Source organism: Notothenia coriiceps, unplaced genomic scaffold (assembly GCF_000735185.1).
Source record: "Notothenia coriiceps isolate Sejong01 unplaced genomic scaffold, NC01 NC01_scaffold00012568, whole genome shotgun sequence".
Taxonomy (NCBI): Eukaryota; Metazoa; Chordata; class Actinopteri; order Perciformes; family Nototheniidae; genus Notothenia; species Notothenia coriiceps.
This window is the reverse complement of record NW_011345269.1, coordinates 251,054-259,436: the sequence shown is the minus strand read 5'-3', so window position 1 is coordinate 259,436 and position 8,383 is coordinate 251,054. Positions and strand designations below refer to the sequence as shown.

General features: G+C 38.7%; 2 protein-coding genes across 2 annotated transcripts in view; both read left to right on the top strand.

The window, feature by feature from the left end:
* Window positions 1-8,383, top strand: part of pde6d (phosphodiesterase 6D, cGMP-specific, rod, delta) — an 818,526-nt gene that overhangs the window by 607,901 nt on the left and 202,242 nt on the right. The gene's annotated exons all lie outside the window — the stretch shown is intronic.
* LOC104947447 (ADP-ribosylation factor-binding protein GGA1-like) overlaps window positions 1-8,383 on the top strand; it is a 32,266-nt gene that overhangs the window by 5,964 nt on the left and 17,919 nt on the right. The window lies entirely within an intron of this gene.

The window sequence follows — 8,383 nt, the reverse complement described above, 5'->3', positions numbered from 1 at the left end:
GAAGTTACAAAGCATACTAGCAAATCACTTTGAACAACACACAACTACGATAACACACGAAATCGCGATTTAGGACTTGTTTGGAACAATGTTATTGGATTTGTTTGGTAAACTAAATAAATCCGGCGCAATCTTGTCGGTTTTAGAGGCACACAACACTACCATTCGTAATGAATGTTTCATACGCATTGAAAACCTTCTCTCGTATATATCGGAAGTCATAGGCGAGTCTTTCTCGGAGAAACTTCGTTCGATTCGTTAGTTTATAAGATGTTATAATCGTTTGTGAAGTTAACGTTAACTACAAGAAGTCTACCCGGAAAAAATCAGCTTTTGTATAAATCGATTAACGGAGCTATCGTCCGATAGCAAGTCGAAGCGGACGACCAGATGACACTCATTGGCTCCGCGTAAGTTAGGCGGCACATGAGTTGGAGTATTTGGGGTGAATACTGTTTATAGGGAAATTCCATCCCGCTACAGTTTGATTGCCGGGTGCCCCGGTTCTACGCCGGGTAAAACTTAGCCGGTCGTCGTTTAATTTTTTTCATATTACCTTACGTCGGGTGTTATTTACTCCAGACAGAACATGACACATGAATGTATAATAGACATTTGTAATAATGTTTTTCATCACAAGTAGACAATACCGGGTGAAGTCCAGTTAAATTTCGATCTTTTATACAAGATTGTTAGATTTCAACTATTCTTTTTTTGGTTTATTGAAGTCCCAAGGTGTGTATCTGAAATGAACCCGCCGGCGGGGTCATGATAATTGCCGGGCGGGTTCGGTATAGCGGCGGTAAAAGAAAAAAATTAAGCAGGCGCTGATAGATAACGTTTTTAACTTGCGTCTAGTATGCCATGTTTTGTATCTTTGCTTATTCTGTCTAAATTACATATAGATGTGTTATACTTTAGGGCAGTGGTCACCAACCTTTCTAAGCCCAAGATCCCCGATCTCGGCCTTGGTGAAAGACGAGATCTACCTATTGAAGAATTGAGTGAAAAAGACAGCCCAAACCGTACTTCAAATTTGAGGCCTTTTATGTAGGCCAATTGCATCTGAATTACATCAAATCATTTGGTGCAACTTCCAATTTGATTAAACCAAGAACACAACATAACTAACATGTCAAAAAGGATAAATATATATATTTACATCATACCTATCATTTTAAGTTTAATTAATTCCTTCATTACAATCCTAAATATAAATGTATGTAGCTTATTTTCCATTTGTTTGAGTGAATGAGTATATTATTAAAAAAATAACATCTTGCAGTGAGATTGCAGATAACATAGAGTGCCATTTTAACTGTGAGGCTTATCCACTGAAGCTTCATGCAAGTGCAACATTAACATTAAACTATAGTTATTTTCACACAATTCTTACAAATTCAAAATGTTAACAACATTCTTTATCCGTGCGCAGACCATTGGTGCGTTCACACCGGACGCGATGCGATTTTTGGGGGAGGACGATTACATGTAAAGTCAATGCGAAGATGCAGACAGACGCGGTTGAGGATCTCAGCCTGCCGTTACTGACGTTGAATCAGAAAACCAAAACATTAGCTGTTAGCACACAGAGCTCACAGCTCCTCATATCATTTATAACAAAAGTTAAACATGTACAAACCACAGACTGTCTGTGTCATGGCGAATACAGTCTCTGCTTTATTTCTGTCTGTATGACGTTGTTGTGAGAGAGGACGGAGCAGCTACAACGTTAGCTTAGCCTGATCGATCCGATCTCCATTCAGAAAACACGCATTTTAAAAGGTTTTTCGCCTGCCGTCTTGTCTGCACACATGTAAAAGCATTAATTCATGTTTTTTACTAACCGGTATCAGTATGTAGTTATTCCGGCATCATTTTGAAACGTGTATTACAATTAAATCACGGTAAAATATGTTCATTTTGTTGTGGTATCTACCATAAGTGCAGTGAGTTCCAAAATATGCAGCATCACTTTAAGTCAGTCTATTATTTCCGGGAGCGACAGGGAATGTCTCAAATATCCGTCAATCAAGTGGCACCTGCTAACTGGGTGGTGGATGATAGGCTTACTATCTAAAAACTTTTAAAAACTTTAATTTCTTTTGTTACTTTTCTACCCTTACCACACTCGCGATCGACCGATCGACTGGTTGGTGACCACTGCTTTAGGGGGTCGCAATCCCATATTCTTTGTTTTTTTCTTGGTCATGCCTGGAAATGCCTCCTAATCAATGAAGGAGAGGCAGTTTCTGGTGTGTCATCTTATTTCTAATTACACTTAAGGGTCAAGAGATCAGAAGTTGTGTCTTAATTCCCTGAGTTGAGGTGTCGGACAGTTTCAAAGAGTCTTGCATCACCCTCCATTTCCAAACCTGCAAAATAAGTTAATGTAGCAAAGGCAAATTCATGACACGTTATGTCACGAATCAGATCTCCCCTAACACGAGCAGACGGGTACTAAAATAGGTGTGACTGTTGGCATTCAGCGTATCTCATGATCGCTCCAAACAGTTCCAAAATAGACTAGGAATTTGAGGTCAGGTTGCATGAACAGAAACCCTAAGGGATAAAATACTGTTATCTAAAAACATTCAAAGATAATATTCTCCCCATAGAGGTTTTATGATAAACAGGGCGAAGTCCCCAACCAGCTGAATCTAAAGATTACTGCAAACTTCTTTGATTAAAACTGCAGACCTTTCTTCTTCGTGGCTGCATGGGCGTAATGTCTGTCGTATTTTTGGGTATTTTGTCCACCCTCTGTAGTTGTTTACAACGCTTGTTTTTCATTTATGTTGCCATATCAAAGCATTGCAGATCTCGATTTATTTACCAGCAGCTTCTCTTAGCTCACATTTCACGGGCCTCCCACTGCTTATCCAACCAAATGAACCCTGCATCATTCACCCTCAGCATGTGGTGGCTATGAATTGTAGAAATGCATTCAGCAGCATGATTAATAACAGCTGCTCTGCAAATGGGGAACAAAATGCAAAATTGGTAGCGGGATTGTAAATTGAAAGGAAACAGCTCAATCAAGTCAGTGACCTACTGAGTTTCAACTGAGCCAAGGAACATGTCTCTCTCTATGTTGTGTATATGCTGCTTTAATGGGCTATTTGATCAATACTAATGTGGATTCATTACAAGGGCAAATATTTCTAATCAAACTCTTTTTTTTGTGATCATTGAGGCTTAGTATGACTGAACTAGTCCAGACATCGGTTGACTTTTTACATGCTGTTTGTGCTTTAATGTGTGGTTTTTGAATAATATGAGTTAAATAAAAACCATTAACGATAATGGAGATCAAATATTATGAGCTGCCTTTTTGATTGAATGGAAAATCTGTTTTACACATCATGTTCGGTTTGTTGATTTTGAAAAACTAGAATGTATTTGGTACCAATCATCATTGTTGTAGCATCCAAGAGAATACAAAGTCAGGTTGTAAAGATTCTGACATTTCCAACAGTGTTATTAGTTTGATTTTGTAAAAGGAATTGGTATTTTTCTACAAACCTGAAGTCTTTTGTGAAAGTATAGCAAGAAACAATGGTAGATAGGGGCAATGTTTTCAACATATGTGATTTTACAACATCATTCACAAAAAGAACCCACCAACATCTATAACACAACACCACCAAGATGTATTTGTATCACTTTAGATTTCACAATAGGGTTAAGCTTCTCTATGTATAAATATTCCTTCAGTGTTTCTATATGCTCCATATAACCCCATTTCCCCTCTTCTTGTCTTTGTGCAGATGTTCTGTAGCACTCGCCTACAGTACCTGCCACATGTCACTCGAGAGTTAAATTGAGATGGCAGCCGCAACCCAACACAACCCTAGTATATACAGGAGCCTCCAGACAGACTCCAATACACACATCCCCATCTTCTCCCTTCGTTTCCAATCCATCAGTAAACAAAACATAATGAAATGACAGGTCCTGCAGTGATCAAGGTTCAGCGCCATCTCCAAATAACCCCCTTCTCTTCGTACAAACATCACCACGGAGTTTCTGTCACCTCACTTTCTAGCTTTTCAGGAAACTATAGACATCTGCACACTGTTCTCCTCTTGCTTCATCACTACTGCATTTATATCCTTAATATTATGATCTTTTATGATCTAAAAGGGTATCTCATATTGTTAAAAGAGGCATAACATTTACAAAAAGTAGACTTTCTTTTTTGTTGGATTATTAAAAAATAATTATAGTCAGGGTGTATGCACTGGACAATCATATGGCATATATATATATTTTTTTTAAGGAAACTATAGATATATGCACATTTTTTCTCATATTGCTCTACCACTATCTTATACATAGTCATTAATATATTTTTTAAGGATGTCAAAAGGTTATCTAATAGTTAGATGAAAGCATACAATTATTTATAAGTAGGAAACATCTATATCAGTTGTTTATTTTAGATGGGTAAAAAGTAGATCTAGTTAGGGTCGGTCCACTGGACACTAATCTTGCAAAAATAAATTGAAAATATATAGATGAAATCAAATAAGTAACATCATACTGCAGGGTGACACTGCATTTTTAAACTTTGAACGCTCTCATAATGACCTCCATTTGATCTGTCCACCCGTGCATTTGAGTTCACACAGTAGGAACAATTATGTAACGCCTTTTAAAGAAATGAGATATTCCCAGTGATGTTTTTCTGTTAAGGCTACAGACTTAAGTTTGGCATTCTAGCCATGGCCATCATCCCCTGGCCAAAAGTGTGGACAAACGAACCACTGAGAGCCTGCCAGCTCCTGGAGAGCTGCACTCTGGCTGACCGTGACCTCTGACCCCCTTAGAGGCAGCCTAATAACTGCTCTGCATTGGATAGTCTCTTCAAATTAGGGCTCTCTCAACTCAATGTTTGCATTTTGCTAAGATAGCATGAGGCATCTTTGAGAGAAATTCAAACAAGGTGGGAATCTTTATTTTGCAGTGTAAAATTGTATTAAACTTTTGATATCTCTTTTTTTATTGTCCGTTCTCATTTACAACATTACAGCTTTGTATACGTGTCCATGTTGTCTATTCCTGCCCACCTAAAAACTAAAAACCTAATACAAATATTGAAAAAATGAAGAAAATAAAACAGTAATATAAAAATGAACAATATAATAAAGAGAATAATATCAGAAACAATTATCCAAATAATAATGATAAATCAAATACAAATAATACATTCAAGTTATTATAATGCAAAAAATTATAAACTAGAAATATTTAGTTTAAACAAATCAGTGAAATGGATCCTAATATACTGTAACTAAAAACAGTCACGTAAAAAGGTACATTTTAGTCAATGTTCTCTATCGAAAATCTTTATTTAAATAAGGTTTAAAAAATAATAAAATACAGAGGAGTACACAGCTTTTGTGTTTCATATTATGTTAGAAATGGTTGCCATGTCTTTCGTGTGGAACCACCCAAAGCACATCATATTTAACTCACATTCCCAACATTTTGGGAAGGTCTTTCCCTTCTTTGCTATTTCCTGACAGAAAGCCAGGTTTATAAAGACCTTTTTTTTCCTTCCCAGTTTGGTGTGGAAGAATTTGATTGGCTTGCAGAGATATCACTGACCTTTAACACCTCTGGGATAAACCGTAACGTCACCTCCGAGTTGGCCTCATCGACCAACATCAGTGGCCCACCTCAATAATGCTGTTGTGGCTGAATTGGAGCAAATTCCTGCAGCCAGGTTCACAGGTTATATCCGCTTTGTGATGGCTTTTAGAGAAGATGTTCAACTATTTCATAGGGGTGTTATATCCGGGTGTACCCATCAATTTTAATGGACCTGCCTTTGGCTTAAAATGATAATAATCAACAACAAAAACGTAATCAAACCGGTAGTGCTTCTATATTGTAGCTCACATTCACACACTGCTCCTCAGCTGTTCTCTTAAACACTAATTTCCCTATGCTAGCAGTCAAATAATTCCATTCTCATTATACGGGACCAACTGTTTTTAAGCAGCAAACCTTGATGAAATTATTATTACGACCCATAATTGGATGAGGAATGAATGGTTCTTGGAAATACGATGGCCAGAAAAGCATCCCTCGCCGCTTTCCCTCCTCGACACCCCTCGCCCACTCTCCCCCACCCTGCCATTACCGCTCACTCTCACCCACCCACTGACGCTCTCCCTCCCACTCCCTCCTCCTCCTCCGAGCATTAGATGAGTGCGGCAGTCTAATTGCTTTCTTCAGGGAGAGAATTAGCATGAGCTGTCCTGAGTGCTCCGGTCTAATGCATAAAGAACAGGCAGCAAGGGCCCAAAAATGAGGGCCGGGGAATCACAGACACTGCCCCCATTAGCCAGCCACACTTTAAGTTGGGGGGACCAAACCTGCATCAAGTGGTCATACCTTAACAGGTGGTCAATGGTTACGTTTAGCGGGTGACTTGCAGCACCAACACCTCCATTTAAAAGACCGCTGAGCAAAATCTCCATATTGATGATCAGAGATGATGGAGGACCTGCATAAATCAACTTCTTTAAAGGACTCTACAGTTGATTAGAATGATTATATAGTTAATATATATAGTATACTATTAATATTTATATACATATAAATAGTGGAGAGAGGGTAAACGAGCAGATGTGTCTTTCTCAGTCCTTTCAGAACTATCAACATGTGACGGTTACAAACAAACTAATCAACACTTCAATGGTTAAATCTGCTTCATTTTAAGGTGTGATGAGGGCTTTTGCTATTTTTTCTGCCTCTTGCAAAGTCAAACAAATGGCAAAATCCTGTGTGCAGTTTTTGTAGAATTGGGGACGGGGTTTGTTGACTTAACGTCTGGACGTTTTGTCTCATTTATTTCAAGTCTAAAGGAAGTGGAAAGCAACCCTTATTGTGAGACCAACACATTTGGGCGTGTTGCCTATCATCAGGGTCATAGATGGTGCCAAAAGGCAAGATTTCATTGAATTCCTTTGGCTCTAGATTTGACCTTCTTATCGACTGCTTTCCCTCTCCTTGCACTCTGCACTTCTTGAATCACTTTTATAAAGATGACTTACAATGAAACCATTGCCTTGATGGTTAAAAAAAAACGTTGAGTTCTAGGAAACCAGAATTAATGGTACATGCTTTGGAAAGATATACCACATACTTTGTTTTCACCGTTGTTCAACCTTGTACTGGGGAAGAAGAGAGAGATATTATGACAATGGGAAGGGGTCTCTCGTCAGGAAAACATACAGATATTTTTTGTTGCTTTCGAATACATGACGGATTGTTGTTTTTGTGGTAAGGGCAGTCTGAGAATCTATTTGTCTGCTGTCTTGCCCTCTTTGATGATAACTCCCATGGTCCTCAGCAGCAGTCCTGCTTTTGTGAGTGTGTGCGGCTCAGATTTGTCCTGGTCCGGTGATTGGCTCTTGTTTTGACCAGAAGAAAAAAACACACTCAAAATAAAATGAAAGACGGGAACCATCACTGACTCACGTGTGTTACCGTGCCACAGTGTTCCCACTGTAAACCACGTGTTGTTTGTGTTTCTCAATCTTGTGGCTATCCCCAGTAGTAAATAACAGGAAAACCAAAAATGAAATTAGAATCTCAGTATGATCTCTTGTTATTTTGTTTGGCATGTTGGGGTTTTTTCAACTTAAAAAAATGTTTGACGGGATAGAGAAAACCAACATTTCCCCTTGTGGGATTGATATAGTGTGTCTTTTCTTCTTTCTTCATGTAAACTTATGTTGACAAAGAAATTTCTTAAAATCAAACTTAATTATAATTATTTCAGAACACAAGGCCAGCCATACTCTACCAAATCTTGTATTGAAAACGTCAAGTTATTTGCTGCTGAAACGTAAACGCATTAAATTAAATAACTTTTTAAACGTTCCTTTCCAGTGCTACCAAACGTGTCAGTTGTGTTAAGTGACCTCATATCCAGATTAGATTTGGTGTGTGTGTGTGTGTGTGTGTTGTGTGTGTGTGTGTGTGGTGTGTGTGGTGTGTGTGTGTGTGTGTGTGTGTGTGTGTGTGTGTGTGTGTGTGGTGTTGTGTGTGTGTGTGTGTGTGTGTGTGTGTGTGTGTGTGTGTGTGTGTGTGTGTGAGTGTGTTCGATACTGGGCTTGACGCTGTGCATGAAGCAGCAGCGAAGGACACTGGTATCCAAAGAGTCTTGAGCTGTTTGTTTTTCAATAACATGCCAGAACAGAGGGATGTCTGAGGGAAGGAGGATGACGGGAGGATAAATAACCTCAGGTATACGACATGCTTCCCAGTCCCTCTGGGCTTTACAACTTGACCTACCAATATATCTGACTCATGGACACCAGTCTTTGCCATTATATGTATGCTGTTGATAGGAAGCAGACAGGTG